The 18,059-nt window shown below is 41.1% G+C and overlaps 1 protein-coding gene across 6 annotated transcripts in view; it reads left to right on the top strand.

Annotated features, from left to right (window-relative positions):
* LOC136864291 (proteoglycan 4) overlaps window positions 1–18,059 on the top strand; it is a 975,577-nt gene that overhangs the window by 308,580 nt on the left and 648,938 nt on the right. The gene's annotated exons all lie outside the window — the stretch shown is intronic.

Raw genomic sequence — 18,059 nt, 5'->3', positions numbered from 1 at the left:
TTCAGTGTCCGGCTCCATGGCTGAATGGTTAGCGTGCTGGCCTTTGGTCACAGGGGTCCCGGGTTCGATTCCCGGCGAGGTGGGAAATTTTAACCATAATTGGTTAATTTCGCTGACACGGGGGCTGGGTGTATGTGTCGTCTTCATCATCATTTCATCCTCATCACGACGCGCGGTTCGCCTACGGGCGTCAAATAAAAGACCTGCATCTGGCGAGCCGAACTTGTCTTCGGACACTCTCGGCACTCAAAGCCATACGCCATTTCATTTTTTTTTACTTGTTTCATTGAAACTCTGTGAAAATGTGATGTAATATATGCTAAATTATATCATTTAGAAATTTTCTCTTAAAACATTATCCTTGTTTTGATGCTTTAAACTCTTAAACTTTGGTTTCTCGAAAATGTTCATTTTTAGTTGTGTCTCTATCCTAGCAGGGGTGAGATATGTTCCAAAAGGGGTGAAAGACAGTGATCGGGGTTGCCTACCGCCCTCCAGCGACAAACATTACAATGTCATCATATCGTCGTCCAGCTGAGTGGCTAACCGGCAAGCATCTGAACTTCAGTAGTCCGGGTCCCTGGTTCGACTTTCGGCCGGGTAATGGGTTTCTAATCGTGAATGGTTAATTCCCGCGGCTCGAGAACTGGGTATTGGTGCTGACCTCAATATTCCTGAAACTAATGCGTTCTTTCTCGTCACCATTCTGCTAACACCACCTAATTCTACCAATGTTCCTTTGACTTTCCCGATCATTTGGTTTTATCTCCCCTCCCGCAACCACACTTTTACTTCTTTATTAGCATCTGTCTGTACTGGTATTCACCCAGCCTAGCATTCATTTTACCCCTGTACCCAGTAACTGATGATGCTAAACGGATTCCAAAATCTCCCCATGTCCCCGTTTTAATCTTAACCAGCATCATCATACCTATATTGATTGTAATCTTCAAGTAAGTTTCCTAAATCCACTAATGATATAACATCACCATTACAGCATTTCGTTAATGATGGTCTTAGTTTTACGTCCCATTAACTACTTTTACACCGAGATGCCGAAATTCCATCCCACGGGAGTTCCTTTACGTACTAGTACATCTACAGACGCGAGGGTGACGTATGTGAGAACCTTCGGAATGAGTCAGGATCGAACCCACCAGCCTGCGCTCAGAAGGCCAGTGCTCTTCCGTCTTCTTCTTCTTCTTCTTTTTTATCTGTTTACCCTCCAGGGTCGGTTTTCCCTCGGACTCAGCGATCACACCTAAAACGCCTCAAGGGCAGTGTCCTGGAGCTTGACTCTGGGTCGGAGGATACAACTGGGGAGGATGACCAGTACATCGCCCAGACGGACTCACCTGCTATGCTAAACAGGGGCCTTGCGGGGGAGGGATGGGAAGATTGGAAGGGATAGACAAGGAAGACGGAAGGAAGCGGCCATGGCCTTAAGTTAGGTACCATCCCGACATTTGCCTGGAGGAGAAGTGGGAAACCACGGAAAACCACGGAAAACCACTTCCAGGATGGCTGAGGTGGAAATCGAACCCACCTCTACTCAGTTGACCTTCCGAGGCTGAGTGAACCCCGTCCCAGCCCTAATACCACTTTTCAAATTTCGTGGCAGAGCTGGGAATCGAACCTGGGCCTCCGGGGGTGGCAGCTAATCACACTACCTAATACACCACGGAGGCGGACCTCAGCTACTCAGCAATCCATATTATTATTAGTATTATTATTATTATTATTATTATTATTATTAAAACCTTTGTTTACCCGTGTAACTAATTCTTTGCTGTGTTCTCTATATGCCAAATTTCTGATCCGCACATTGTTCTAGATTTTACTGAATTACCTAGAATACGTTTGTACACGTCATTATGAACATTTGGTATTCTGTTCTCCAAACGTATTGTTACCAACCCTTTGATTATAGTCCATCTAATCCGTTCGTGCTACTTACTGGTATATGATAATATGAAATGGAAATGGCGTATGGCTTTTAGTGCCGGGAGATCCCAGGACGGGTTCGGCTCGCCAGGTGCAGGTCTTTTGATTTGGTTCCCATAGGCGACCTGCGCGTCGTGATGAGGATGAAATGATGATGAAGACAACACATACACCCAGCCCCCGTGCCAGAGAAATTAACCAATGATGGTTAAAATTCCCGACCCTGCTGGGAACCCGGGACCCCTGTGACCAAAGGCCAGCACGCTGAGCCATAGAGTCGGACTATGATAATATGATTCCTTAATACTCAGCTGCGCCACTGAGGTCGGAGAATTTACGATGTGATCTGCCATTACGACTACGTCATCACCATTTGCCAACGTCTTCGTCCGGCATTAACATTATGGACATGAAATGGATCCTGTCAAAAATGAAAAATGCTTCTTGGTCGTTGATGGTTATTGCTATCATATAAAAGTAATTGAGTGAGGCGAGACAGTTTGGAGTACAGTGTAGTGAATAGCTGCAATGCTAAAGAGTCTTCATCAGCAATGGGTACAGTTCTTCTGCTACCGATAAGATTTAGTACGCAACCCTCAAGATACATTCTGGGAGTAAGGGGCGGTGGTGTGGGGGGAGACTTAGCAGACATTGCCTATGAGGTACTGTGTTAGTAATTCATGCATACAAAGTAAAACCATCGCTCAACAGGTCATGAAGTCCCGCAACCTCCTTTTGTTTTGTTTTACGTCGCACCGACAGAGACAGTTCTTATGGCGACTATGGGATAGTGTGCTCGTGCTCCACAAATGAAATGGCATATGGCTTTTAGTGCCGGGAGTGTCCGAGGACACGTTTGCCTCGCCAGGTGCAGGTCTTTTGATTTGACCTGCGCTTCGTGATGAGGATGAAATGATGATGAAGACGACACATACACCCAGCCCACGTGTCAGCAAAATTAACCACTGATGGTTAAAATTCCCGACCCTGCCGAGAATCGAAACCGGGACCCCTCTGACCAAAGGCCAGCACGCTAACAATTTTGCCATGTGCTCCACATTAATTTACTTAAACACGCTGCCAACGCAGCAGTGGACAGTAGGAACTGTTTTTCCTGGGGTGTCTTGAATCATCCGCCTTTTACTGCTGAAAGCTCTCCCTTTGCAACACACCTGTCTTTGTTTTGCTGACGAAATCCCTAATGCGTAAGCGTTTCACCATTGATCAAGTGATTCCTGATGCTGTGGAAGCGTGGTTCAACCAGCAACCAGCGTCCATTATTGTGAAGGGCATAGAAAAAATTGTCCACCGTTGATGCTTGTTGTTTAAAGGGGCTTAACATCTAGCTCGTCGGCCTCTTGTCCACCTTTAAGACAATTACCTGAAGATCGAAGTGATTATCCGTCAACTCTCATAAACGACCATGAAATGTTGTCGGTTTGATTTATTTATGTTGTCTAAGACGTATAGTATAAGGTTTGGATACGAGTCTATATTTCAGTTGAACAACCCTTGTACATTCTGGCTTGACGTTGGACGTGAAATGAATTCTGGAACTGGATCAACTACCACCTATAGCTTTCCTGTCTGTTGAATCCACAGGCAAATTTTCTGGTACCAAGCTGGTCGAATCCCTGAATTACGAGTAACATCTAGAAAACAGCCAACGTGCCAAGGGATGATCTTTAGAACCATTTTACCAAATATCTCGGAAGTAGACTGCTCTTTCTCCTCATCTTTGGTCGATGATCTTACAACAAAAATTCCCCGAATACTACTTACTGCGAAGTAAAGCCATTATTATTATTATTATTATTATTATTATTATTATTATTATTATTATTATTATTATTATTATTATCACAAAAAAAGAGGATGAAGAACCGATTAGTGTTCAGTGTCACCGAGTGAGTTGGCTTTGTGGTTAGGGGGCACAGCTGTGAGCTTGCATTCGGGAGATAGTGGGTTCAAATCCCACTATCGGCAGCCCTAAAGATGGTTTTTTCGTTTTCACATCAGGGGCTGTACCTTAATTAAGGCCACGGCCTCTTACTTCCCACTCCTAGCCGTTTCCGAGTCCATCGTCGCCATAGGATCTATCTTTCAAAAGTTGTTGGTTCCTTCAAACTCCACTGTATTTATTCTCCTCTACATATTGAGTTTCATCGTGAGATGTATTTCAGATTCTGTCATGATACTTAATGACTATCATATTGGCACCGTGAAAATGTGTTCCTTCTGAATGCTTTTACTCATTTACGATCGAGTGCCCCTCGAATCTCCAACTTTAGTAAGGATCATTCCTCATGTCTGAATATTGTAGAACGACAATGAGGACAATTCCATTCTACTGTGGAGTATTGTTTCCATTCTGAACTCACTGAAGACTCTCGGTAGGATCAGTGTACTAATCACTGCTTTTCTATTTGAATACTTTATGAACAATGCGTCTGCTTCCATCACTGTCTGATGAACAACCTTCATCTGAATTGTGTTTGATACGTTGGTGTGCCGTTTTCGTATGTTGTGCAATGCGATGAAATGTGCCGTAATTTCATTACAAATACAATATTGATATCAGTCACTAAGCGGTCTTTTCCAACATCCACTCATATAACGGATCGACAGTTGTCATTTGATGGGCTCGGTACAAGAAGGCACTAATCCGCCCTTTTGTTAAAATTGATATTCATAATAGTATTTACTTCCTGTTAAGAGATGGCTCTTGTATGAGCACGCATGACTTAGCAGTAAATCAATATAAAAACTAAAAAAGAAAAGTCTTCTCCGTACAGGCCATGAAGGCCCTTGGAGGGGTGGAAAGTATAGGCTTCCACTATCCGTAACCTCGCCGCTTGGTAGGGTAGAGTGGTTAGCTCTACGCCCGACCGTCTTTGCCCCCAGGAACTAACCTGGTACTCATTTTTGGTGTAGGCTGAGTGAACCTCAGGACCATATGCACAGTAATCAGTGTCACTATTCATTTATTTTGAGCAATAACGTGGTAAACTATATCAAGATCGAGGGAGAAAGTAGACAAATGAGAAGCACTTTCTTAAAAAATTGAATTAGTTGAGGGAGACGAAGAGATCAGCTGCACTGATGATAGTATAAAAACTGATTGTGTCAAAACCAAACCAAACCAAACCCCATGGTACTACAGCCCTTGAAGGGCCTTGGCCTACCAAGCGACCGCTGCTCAGCCCGAAGGCCTGCAGATTACGAGGTGTCGTGCGGACAGCACGACGAATCCTCTCGGCCGTTATTCTTGGCTTCCTAGACCGGGGCCGCTATCTCACCGTCAGATAGCTCCTCAATTCTAATCACGTAGGCTGAGTGGACCTCGAACCAGCCCTCAGGTCCAGGTAAAAATCCCTGACCTGGCCGTGAATCGAACCCGGGGCCCCCGGGTGAGAGGCAGGCACACTATAGGGGCCGGCGATTGAGTCAAAATTATATCAAATTCAAAGCATCCTCTTCCATTTTCAAGTGACTGAAGACTGAATCAGCTTCACCAGATATTGTACAAGTTGTTTACATTTACAGTCATGAACTTTCATTATATATACAGTATTTGTAAATGCACTCTCAAGAAAGAGGGATGGCCGGACGGTTAGGGGCGCGCAGCCCTGAGCTTGCATCCGGGAGATAGTAGGTTCGAACCCCACTGTCGGCAGCCCTCCAGATGGTTTTCCGTGGTTTGTCGTTTTAACACCAGGCAAAGGCTGGGGCTGTACCTTAATTAAGTGGAAACCTTAAATCACTACTGTAATCTACGAGAATGGTTCAGATTTTATTCACGCAAATGTGCACAGTCATGAGAACCTTGGTTTTTACCAAATAGTATAGAAGGCAAAATGGTGTGAATTTTGGTCAACACCGAGTTATCTTTAGGAAAGTACCTTTTAGACTCTCCAAATGTTTGGTTTGTGAAATTCAAATATTCCATAGTGCGTAAAGTGCTACTGCTTTTATTTTGAGGCAATAATAATAATAATAATAATAATAATAATAATAATAATAATAATAATAATAATAATGTTATTTGCTTTACGCCCCACTAACTACTTTTACGGTCTTCGGAGACGCCGAGGTGCCGGAATTTAGTCCCTCAGGAGTTCTTTTACGTGCCAGTAAATCTACCGACACGGGGCTGTCGTATTTGAGCTCCTTCGAATACCACCGGACTGAGCCAGGATCGAACCTGCCAAGTTGGGGTTAGAAAGCCAGCGCCTTAACCGTCTGAGCCACTCAGCCCGGCGAGATAAAAATAGATGTAGTGCTGTGTCGATTGAAAGGTTATTTAGATTCCTTGTATCAAGGATTGCTTTTACTACACTTAAGGTGACCAATAGGTAAATTATATAAATGACAAACATCAATTTCCAACAATACTTATTTACTCATAAAGCCGAAAAAATTGAGATTGCATTTTCTTGTGGATCTTAACTAAAACTTGCAAGCTCTTGTTCAGAGTTTCCTCCATTGTAGGCATAATGCGATTCTGTTATAGCAAAGAAGTCAATGTAAACATGAAAGATGTTTCAAAAGTTATGAACTCAGGCGAAGCATTGGAAGGAAATGAAAAACCTGTGCACATTATATTGGGCACTGGATGTGAATGAGTTAAAATAATTCCCGAGATTGAAAAGAGACAAAGGGGATGAAATTCTACTGCTGGCTTACCGGTACCAAATGATGTTGGCTGTCTAGCTGAAGTGGAGGAGAATGTAGATGGGTTAGGATTAGGTCTATATTGGGACATTTGTCCCGTAGGATGAGGAAGGAAATTATTTAAGGAATTGTGAAGGAAAATAAGGGATAAATGATAATGATGATTATAACTGTCGTTTTGAAGGGCTTTACATCTAGGTCATCGGTTCGCAAAGGGTAACGAAAAACAACTATTGATAGCCGAGTGTTAAAAAATCTTAGCTTAATTGTGTGGATTAAAGTACATATTACAGTCCAAATGAATAATAAAAGAGGTTGAGTGACTCACGTGGTAGGACTAACTGAGTCCAATTCCGCAGGTTCGATCATGGCTCACTGCGATAGTATTTGAAGCTACTCAGATTCACCAACCTCGTTTCGTTGTATTACAGAGACGTAAAAATTCTCCTGCAGGACTAAATTCCCGGCACGCCGGCGTCTCCGAAATCCGCACAAGTAGTTAGTGGGACGTACAATTATTATTATTATTATTATTATTATTATTATTATTATTATTATTATTATTATTATTATTATTATTATTATTATTATTATTATTATTATTTGCTAGTGGCTTTACGTCGCACCGACACATACAGGTCTTATAACGACGATGGGACAGGAAGGAGCTAGGAGTGGGAAGGAAGCGGCCGTGGCCTTAATTAAGGTACAGGCCCAGCATTTGCCAGCATTTGACCATCACACCTTGTTCCCTTCCTACTCGCTGATATTTTCAACCCCTCATTTTATCATTCAGTTTCCCCTCATCTTTCCAGTTCTTCGTTTCTTCATGTTTCTTCATGTTTTTCTTCTCATTTCTATCCTGATCAATAGGAGCTAATGACCACATGATTTTTCAGCTTATAAAAACATTACCAACATCGCCATTTAATTCGTTAGCATAAACAATATGTCTACGCCAGTGGCGTTCGCCATTGCTGGAGATAACAATAAATATCTAAATTGTCGAGCAGTGCGGTTTGGATCACATAGCTATCAGCTTGCATTCGGGAGATAGTGGGTTCGAACTCCACTGTCGGCAGCCCTGACGATGGTTTTCCGTGTTTTCCCATTTTCGCACCAGGTAATTGCTAAGGCTGTACGATAATTAGGGCCAAGGCCAGGGTCGCTTCCTTACCACTTCTAGCCCTCTCCTACGTCGTAAGACCTATCTGTGTCGGTGCGACGTAAAGCAGATTGTAAAAAATATGTACTGAGCTCTTGGACTTACCAATCCATCGTCGGTCGTATCCCTCAACTGCTTCGATAGAACAACTAACTCTTGGATCTTATGGGGCGCTGGATTCTTTCTAGTCACGTTGTCGACAAGATTCAGAGGAGAGCATAACTGCCTCAAATGAGGAGCAAAATGTACTTACTAAAATTTATAATGTTGAAGTCACTATAAATATTACTCCATAAATAAAATGTGGGAAAGGATGAATGTTATTTCGAGATTTGAATATATTTTTACTCTTCTTGTACTCATTTTCTAGGATCCTGTCCTTGCCATTCAGGAATTTCTCTAGACCTTCTGTAGGTTCACAAGTCCGAATTTGTTGTAAACTTTCGAGTATTCCATACCATATGTCGTAATAGGGAGCAGGGGTATGGTGGTGTAGCTCTAATCATTAGAAATTCTGTGCCATACAGGGAGATAAGTTAGTGATGGATCATTCAGAAATTGGAAGTTTTGAAGCAGTTGCCGCTAAAGTACGCACACCAGCGCAAGAAGTGACAATAACGTCTGTCTATTGCCCACCAGAAACAGCAAATCAAAATCTCTTTATTTGCAAATGTGGTGTCTATCTCGGTGGCAAATGGTACACTAAAATACATTATTGCCAAGCACTAAATTTTAAATTAACAAGAGAAGAAAATTTTTTCCTAGAATACAATATTATACAATTTATGCTAACATTTTTTTTCTATTAAACACACAGCTCATCCTTAATAAATTTATATTGTTTACAAAATTCCACTTATAATATCTCCTGTACTTACAAACATAGTCAACTCATATACAGTGTGTGGAATTACAACTGGTATAAGATTAAAATTCACATTGCATTTATTTATTTATTTTTTATCCATTTTGGAACCTAAGTAGCATAACGACCTGCTGCGTCTTAACCAAAGCCCATTTTGCCACCACTTTTCGGAGTTCCTGAAGGGCCTTCACAGCTACTGTAGCGGTCACAGGGCCCTCGAAGTCCCCACTGTACTTCAACCCTACAGGCAGTCCCCTACTTCGGCTGTCCAAACTCCATAGACCAGGGGATGGAATTAATTTATTCACACACATTTTTTCTTTACAATAACCTGCACTGGTCGAATGCCCTCTAACATTTTATTTATTTTCTCTGTTGCTGTTTATTCTCTTCTTGAATATCTATACAGAGTTTGGAAAAGGATCAAACACTACCCCTGGTAAACTGTTCCACTCCTTCACGCCCTTCCCAATGAATGAAAATTTACCCCAATTGCTTCTGCTAAAATTCCTTCTAATTTTATACTTGCGGTCAGTCCTGCCGATATAATTATTTTCCAACTGAAGCCTCTCACGGATATCTCCCCATGCTTCCTCTCCTGTATAGGTTCTATGTAATCCTATAAGTCTAGTTTTCTCCCTTCTCTTACTTGAAGTTTCCCACCCAAGTTCCTTTAATATTTCTGATACACTACTCTTTCTCCTGAAATCCCCTGTTACAAATCTTGCTGCTTTCCTCTGCACACTATCTATTTCTTTTATTAGGTATTCTTGGTGAGGATCCCAAACACTGTTTGCATATTCCAATCATGGACAAACCATGCTTAAGTAACTTTTCTCTTTTAATTCTTTGTTGCATCCTTTAAGTAGCCTCATTATGACATGTAACGATCTGTATGCTTTCCCAACAATGTCATCCACATGACCCTTCCAGTGCAAATTACTTTCAAATGTCACACCTAAGTATTTGCACTTGCCATATTTTGGGATAACTACCTAATCCAAAGTATATTCAAATTCAGTTTTAAAGCTCCTGTTTGTAAATGTTGCAACACTTGATTTGCCTCCATTAACCTTCATATTATTATCTTCAACCCATTGTTGGATACTCTCAAGGTCCCTTTGTAATTCTGAACAATCCTCAATATTATTTATTTATTTTTACAATTCGTACTAGAGAATTGTATTCTCTTATGCGACAGTTAGAACCACCCTACATTGTTTGTGGATATTTCAGTGCTCACTGCGTGGCGTGGGGTTGCCCGTGCACTGAGAGTTTTCGAACATCATTGTTGGAAATTATAAAGGATTTCACTCTCTTCATTTTGAATTATGGCTCTCCCACTCCCGTACCTCGCCCAGGAGAGCGACCATCTGCCGTATACTTAACTCTGTGTTCACCAATACTTTCAACTGATCTTCTATGGCGGACATGGGGTCGGATCCCTGTCTCATCGAATTGTCAGTAAATATACCTACAATACCCGAAAATAGCGTATCCACAATAAAATGTAATATGAATGGAGCTGATTGGAACACATACAAGAACGTGATTACATGCCTTTGATTCTACCGTCCCATATATGGACCAATACACATAACTCCTCAACTTAATTAACTTATCAGCTAGTATAGCCATTCCTAAGAAACGAACTTCCAGCACAAAGACGTATACTGTTCTTTGGTGGAATTCGAAATGTTACAAAATGGTAACAAAACGACGTCAGATGCTCAGTAATTAAAAACAATCTGCAACGTGAGAAGACTGCCGCGTATACAAGAAAACCTATGCAGAAGTAAAGAAATTCGTTAAACACCAAAAGCGAACCAGTTGGAAAAGATATTGTCAGAAACTCTCCAGGGTCACCCCAATTTTAGATGTTTGGAAAATGATTCGGAAGTTTAAAAATAAACCTACCTCTCATCAGAGTCTTAACCGTTGGAAGGAAGAATTTGCAGATATTATAGCTCCACCCTCATAGGGCATTTCTAGCAGCGAGCTGCTTTCAAACACTCAGTCCACAGGCTCAGGTTATGATAACATTTGTTATTTAATGCTGTTTCATTTACCTACAATTACTAAATACGTTCTACTAGAACTGTTTCAAGTAGTCTTGCAGTTTGGGATTTTCCCTTCTGATTGGGCTACTCATACTATTGTTCCTGTCCTCAAACCTGGTAAGGTTTGCAACGAAGCAAGTTCATGCCGTCCAGTCACATTACCTTCCTGTGCTGCCAATACCTTCGAACGGCTTCATAAATCACGTTTGAATTGGTGGCTTGAACATAAACAACTAACTCCAAGTTCTGAACAGGGCTTCCGCAAATCTAAGAGTACACTACTACTCGCGCAACTTTTAGTGATACCTGGGCTCCTTAGTGCTGAGTCTGTAGACCTCGGTTATCTTCGAGATTCGTATTGGCAGCCTTTTAAACACAAACTATGAATCGTTTATGCATCGCCGTGAGACATCAGGCGTACACGTTACTTACTAGTACTGTTGTTGTTCACACAGCAAAGCCAAAATATAGAATTTATGCTAGTAACAAGGTTCGCATCGAGAAATGTTATATAATGTGTGTGTTGTGTGTGTGTGTGACACAGTTGTTGGCTTAAGATAATAAAGTTTTAGCAAATTCATATCGATCGATCATATTATCGATTCAATTCAGATTTATTTTCCATTCAGTTGGCAGTATTACCGGAAGCTGGAGAGCTCCCTCCTTACTCCTCACCCCAGTAACACCAGGTATCACTAAAAGTTGCGCGAGTAATACACCATCTGAGCCTTCTCAACATAGACATCGAACGCATACATTGTTCTCAAGGTTACCTGACAGCAATGTTTCTGGATGTACTGTAAGAGGAGCTTACGAAAACGTGGACTTGAAAATATTTACTCATAGGTGGTATTCGTTGCGTCTCCCAGTGCCGTACATAAGAACTGTCAACATTATTTTCAGTCATAAGGTAATCTACATTCGAGGTCAAGACAATAGTTCATATGGTCCGCGTACTGTAACTAAGAGAATCCCTCAAGGTGCTATATTACGTTCCCTCATGTGTGCCCTTAATGTGCGGAACTCTACAAGATGTTCAGTCCTGCTGTTAAAGTACTGCAATATTCAGACGCTTTTTGTTTGCACACAATTTCCCCATGCTTACGGGCAATCCGTTACCTCTGGCTGATGCTGCTTCGTCTTTTCATCAGTGGACGTTCGAGACTGGCTTGTCTCTATCTGTGACATAATCACCAGCGGTACCGTAGTCTTCTCTCGAAAATGGCAAACGTTAACCACACCAATCATCAAGCTCGGTCCATTCGCCTTTCGTCTTCCAGCATCAGCAGAACTACTGGTCTTACATCTTGAGAGCAAATTAACGTGGTGTACACACCTGAAACATATAACGAAATTAATCACTCTTTCTCTCAACATTCTACGCTCTGTAACTCGTATGTGATGGAGAGCGGATCCTGCAATACTTCTATGTGCAGAGATCTGATACGATCAATGCTGGTTTATGGTAGTATATTCTATCAAAATGAACATCAATATGTTCTTCGTAAGCTATATATGATACAGTATCGTGCAATACGAGTGTATTTAGGAGCCATGTCATCAACACCGACGACTGCCGTACTAATGGAAGCGCAAGAAATACCTTTTTATTTACGACGTCCATTACTGTCTAGTAAGGTTTTATTGAAAAATGCTAGGGTATCACATTTTCCTCATTTAAACAAATTGAAACAACTCCAAACTGTGTTATATGGCACAAAGTACACACACAGAGGATTTCATTGCTGGCGAATAGGTATTGTGATTTAAAATATACACTGCCAATTTTGCTGTGGGACCTATCAATTCACGGAATCTGCTTCATTATGAACTGTTTCTTTGTCGAATATCGTTGCAAAGTTTACTCAACTTTGTAGGTAAAGAAGCGTATAGTTACTTCTATACTCTTCGCGACCGCAATTTATCCACATCTATACCGATGGACTAAAGCATCAGTTGAAGTGGGATATGCATAATACTGTCCCCTTCTGGGTAGGCCTACCTCCACGAAATTCTCTATACCTGGGGAAACATCAATTTACCGCTGAAATTCTGTATTAAACCTATTATCTCTGATTCACAAAGCGCTCTACAATTCTTACAAACCCCACATTGGAGTTTGAAATGCCACAGATACATTTATGAAATTTGGCAAATGGTGTAGGGATCGCGATGTTCATGTACTGACATTCATTTTATTTGGATTAAAGGACATGTAGGCTTTACTTACCACGACAAACTGGCCAAACAGTCAATAACAGAGACGTTGCTTTTCCGTATGGAGACTTCTTTCCAACGCTTTATCATCGCAGTCGAGAAAATGGTCTCAACTTTGGGGAATATTACAAAAAGATAACGAGCAGTTTTATATTTTACATCAACCAGACCTTCCAGCAAAACCTTGGCTCTCCATATGAATTGCCGACAGAAGATGCATAACGTCTATCATACGTAGACGACTCTATCCTGGTTTAAATCACATTTTCCTTGTGTGTAATCTCTGTCGACAACAACGACGACCGGCTTTTAATAGTCTGGATGTGTTGGGATTCGAGTTCTCAGTTAATTTTGTGGGTTTACTTTCCTCAAACCATCTTCAGTTTATAATGCCATTGCACCTTCCCTAAGCCAGTCTAATTTACGCATTGCTGTGTCTGTCATAGTGTGTAATTGTACACGATTGTGACCGGGCGAGTTGGCTGTGCGGTAAGCATCGCGCAGCAGTGAACTTGCATCCGGGAGATAGTGGGTTCGAACCCCACTGCCGGCAGCCCTGAAGATGGTTTTCCGTGGTTTCTCATTTTCACACCAGGCAAATGCTGGGGCTGTACCTTAATTAAGGCCACATCCTTCACACTCCTGGGCCTTGCCTATCGCATAGTCACCATAAGACCTATCTGTGTCATAAATCAATTTCGTAAGAAATGTGTATTTGATGTTGCCAGAACTTTGAGAGGAATGAATTTGACAGAAGACTTTAATTTGATCTGTGGATCACCAGTTCTTTGTCCAAAGGAATGTGTATATGATTGGGATTCGCTGGCTATATGGCTCCTTGGACAACCCCACCCCCATCTCCACCCACCAAAAAATAGGAATGATAGGTGATACTGCAGAGGAAGAGACTCAACTGATTGGTCGCTTGAACACTGGTTTATGAAAATCCCTAGTAATGTAAAGCAGGGATGGAAGGTAAAGGCTTCTACTATCCGTAACCTCGGCACTTGATGGGGTCGAGTGGTTAGCCCTACGCCCGGCCACCTTTGCCCCCAGGAATTAACGTGGTACTCATTTTTGGTGTAGGCTGAGTGAACCTTAGGGCCATGTGCACCTCCGGAAGTGGAAGACTCATTTCTTAAACGTGACGACTTCCTGATGAGAGAAAATCCCTAGACATGGAATGAAATAATCACACAGAAATTCTGCAGTGCTAATAACTGTCCAGCAACACCTTAACTTTGCGACGAGAGCTGAGAGGAACGGGGTTCTGTTCTGTGGTCGAGCAGCTGTCCGTAATTTCCTGTGAACGTTAAGCACCGTCCAAATATAATGATGGTTGTTACTATACAGTGGACAACTGCAAACGTACGAATGTAGTATAGAAGCCAACAAATTACACACCGTAAATCAGGCAAGTCCTTCATGAAAACCTATATACCGTATGTATGTATGTATGTATGTATGTATGTATGTATGTATGTATGTATGTATGTATGTATGTATGTATGTATGTATGTATGTATGTATGTATGTATGTATGTATGTATGTATGTATGTATGTATGTATGTATGTATGTATGTATGTATGTATTGTACCAGTAAAAGTTCGGGGCGTAAGGCATGAGAAGGATCTCAGGTAGTGGAAGTTGGTTTTGGAGCCGGTACAGAGCAGGATAGACTCGCAGGGCGAATAATAGATGGTTATACCCTTTTTCAAACAATTTATTAATAATGTTAATCAATTCAACACCCTGCAATGTCGATATAGAATGCAAATAATTTGTTGAAATCAAAAGGGTTAACGTAAATCTTCTTGAATGCAATTTGTGAAAATAAATAAATCTCACAGATCCAATAGTCTTTTGCGAAAACATAAAGAGTCAGTTTTTCACCTAAAGTCTTTCTAAGTATTATGACATGACATGAACACACTTATAATTGAAAATAAGAATTTGAACTTCTGTTGAGAGTTTCTCAGTTTGTGAGCCTTGAAACATAGAACACTTGAAACTCCTAGAGTCTTTCTTATGTGAAATAGATTTTGAAAATAGATTTATCATTAAAACATGAATTTTGAGTAATGGTGGAAAACTACGAAGTATCGTCACACGCAGCACTGGGTAAACCACTGTTCACGATTGGTAAGATAGAAAAAAAAGAAAGAAAGTCAGTTTGTGACTACTCACTTATTAAAAAACTTGGCTTACGAATACTGATGAGAATCTGGAACATTCCGCGGGTGCGCATGATGACTCAAACTTGAAGTTCCACGAAGAAACCACGTTGACGTCATAGATGAAATGGTGTTGAAGGTAGTTCGATCTTGTAGAATTTTCTGAAGATTTCTGCTGCTCACGGAAATGATCTTAACACACGGAACATGCAAGTAGTATTTACAGATACTATGTTAATTTTAGGACGTCCAATGAGTGATCACAGTCCTTGTTGCAAAAAAAACCACTATTTTAAACTGTCACTGAGAACGTCCAACACAGTGCAAACACGTAATATTTCTCATGACCGTCTCTAACCACAGTCTTTGAATCGTTGTCCTGACAGATAACACTGATTCTCTAATGCTGATAGGACAATCTTATTTTAGAAAAAGTTCTTAACTTTCACTAAGTTTATCACTGTAACACGTCATGTCCTAATATGGCACATAAATAAAAAGACATAATCCAAGGATGTGCTATGTTCGAAAATAAGTTCTAGAATAGTTAAAGTTACTGTACATGACAGTTTCTGTTGGTAATTTAATATTGTGTGCAATTAATTAAGTCCACACGTCATGTTGTGAATGTCCAATATATAACTTCGAACTTCACTGATTTCGTACGTGTTATACTTTGAAATGTCTGTAAGTTATATCATAGTCGCGGCACAATAGACTACTTACGGTGCGACGTCTTTTTTCCTCAAGTACGATGGCGATTTACTAGCCCGTAACCGGGCGAGTTGGCCGTGCGCGTAGAGGCGCGCGGCTGTGAGCTTGCATCCGGGAGATAGTAGGTTCGAATCCCACTATTGGCAGCCCTGAAGATGGTTTTCCGTGGTTTCCCGTTTTCACACCAGGCAAATGCTGGGGCTGTACCTTAATTAAGGCCACGGCCGCTTCCTTCTAACTCCTAGGCCTTTCCTCTCCCATCGTCGCCATAAGACCTATCTGTGTCGGTGCGACGTAAAGCCCCTAGCAAAAAAAATACTAGCCCGTAATTTCGTCTACGCGAAACACGACGAAAAGTACTGTCTTCGAGACTGCACGAACATACTATGTGAGGGCCAGTCTCCCCTCTCTCTTACTCATACACATACTGCACTGCTAGACTGGACTGCTTGCAATGAACTGAACTCAACTCAACACACGACTACCTGTTAGCCTTGACCCAGTGGCATATATAGCTGGCGCTGGGAGGGGTAGTTTCTCTCGGTCATGTGACCGTGAGTGCGTAATTTCTGTCGGATTTTAAATCATTGTAACTCAGCAACCGTAGGATGGATTAATTTGGAATTTATAGAGGTTAATTTTCATGACGTCCGCTACCATTTAGCGTTTGTTCCATTAAAATTGGTACAGGCGTTGAAAACTTGCGAAAAGAAAGATATTTTCGAGAAATATCTCTAGGGGAGGTGAGTTTTAAACGACAGGTGACGTCACTTGACTCCGTCTAGCGCATTCGTGGAGTCGGGTACATACTGGAACATTCTTTTACTTAGATGTTCGTACGTCGGACGGATCTTATATGCTGGAACAACATTTCTTTTGATAACTATGGACCATGACCTAGGCTTTACTGGTACAGTATGTATGTATGTATGTATGTATGTATGTATGTATGTATGTATGTATGTATGTATGTATGTATGTATGTATGTATGTATGTATGCACGTATTGAACCCATGACCTTTGAGTTATAAGGAGCCAGACTCCTAAATTCATTACATGAGGCCCCATATAAATTACTAGTCATGAGGAGCTCTAGCTGCATTTTATCTCTGACCAGAGACGGCACGTGGAGAACAGGTGGTATTTATCATTTTCACTCTAGAGAAATTACGTCACCCACACGTGTAGAATGTGCAAGGGTACGAAGTAATCTGATGGAACTATTTTTTTAGTAAAGGCACATTTTAAGAAAAATTGACAACAAAAATGCCGTAGTAAACGTCAGGAAATCGTAAGTGCAACAATTTGGTTGTTAATGGTAAAGACTTTAGACCGCTAAATAGCTCCTTGTCATGTAAATTCACATCAGGGCAACAGACGGTCATTATAATGCCGAAGTCCTGCAGTTAAATTAGAAATATCATTGTTTACTTTATCGCGTGTGCGGATCGTTGATTTGACTAACGTGTTCTGTTCACGAGGAATAGAAAGTGTGAAAGGCAATTGTTTGTTCATGTCATTATTTTCAGGTGAATGATGCCAAATATAAAGACGGAAAGAATGTGTTTTGTAAAGCCACTGTCTGTCGAGATGTCTAGATAAAGAATGAGAGAGGCTGGTGGGCCTGTTAAGATGTGAAACCACGTACGACTTCAGGTATGTAGATTACCTTTTCATAAATTTTATTTATTTCATGATGTCACCATATTATTTGTGTATCTGTGACGCATTTTGGTCACCCTTTAATTTCGTAAAAATGTCAGAGGAACACGACAAAAGGTTTCCTTTATGTTTCTTGGATAATCGGAAAGTCACGAAACCAGCGTGTGAATTGTTGTGTAATAGTAGATTTGATGGCTGTAAAATGAATATAATGTCTAGAGCAAAATATCCTTTCCGTACGTTTATTTTCTATATGTGTTGCTTGCCTAAGTTAAGATATTAATTTATCATAAAATTCTGTTGAGTGTAAAAATGAAATTCCTGTAAGTGTAATCCGTGGTTTACCATTTAGAGCGAGTGCGCGATAATGATGGAATGTTAGCTGTTGCGGAAGGCACACCGTCATGTGTTTAGCGCTGTAAATTTTATCAAGGGAAGTTACGAGGCGAGACCGGTGTGTATTTTTGTGAAAGTGGAGTGCTATTCCAAAAGTCTTAAAATCTGTGCTCCGGGCGAGTTGGCCATGCGGTATGGGGCACGTGGCTGTGAGCTTACATTCGGGAGATAGTGGGTTCGAATAC

The sequence above is a fragment of the Anabrus simplex genome, chromosome 2 (assembly GCF_040414725.1).
Source record: "Anabrus simplex isolate iqAnaSimp1 chromosome 2, ASM4041472v1, whole genome shotgun sequence".
Lineage (NCBI taxonomy): Eukaryota > Metazoa > Arthropoda > Insecta > Orthoptera > Tettigoniidae > Anabrus > Anabrus simplex.
Note: the sequence above shows the minus strand (reverse complement) of the source record. Positions and strands in the feature narration are given on the sequence as shown.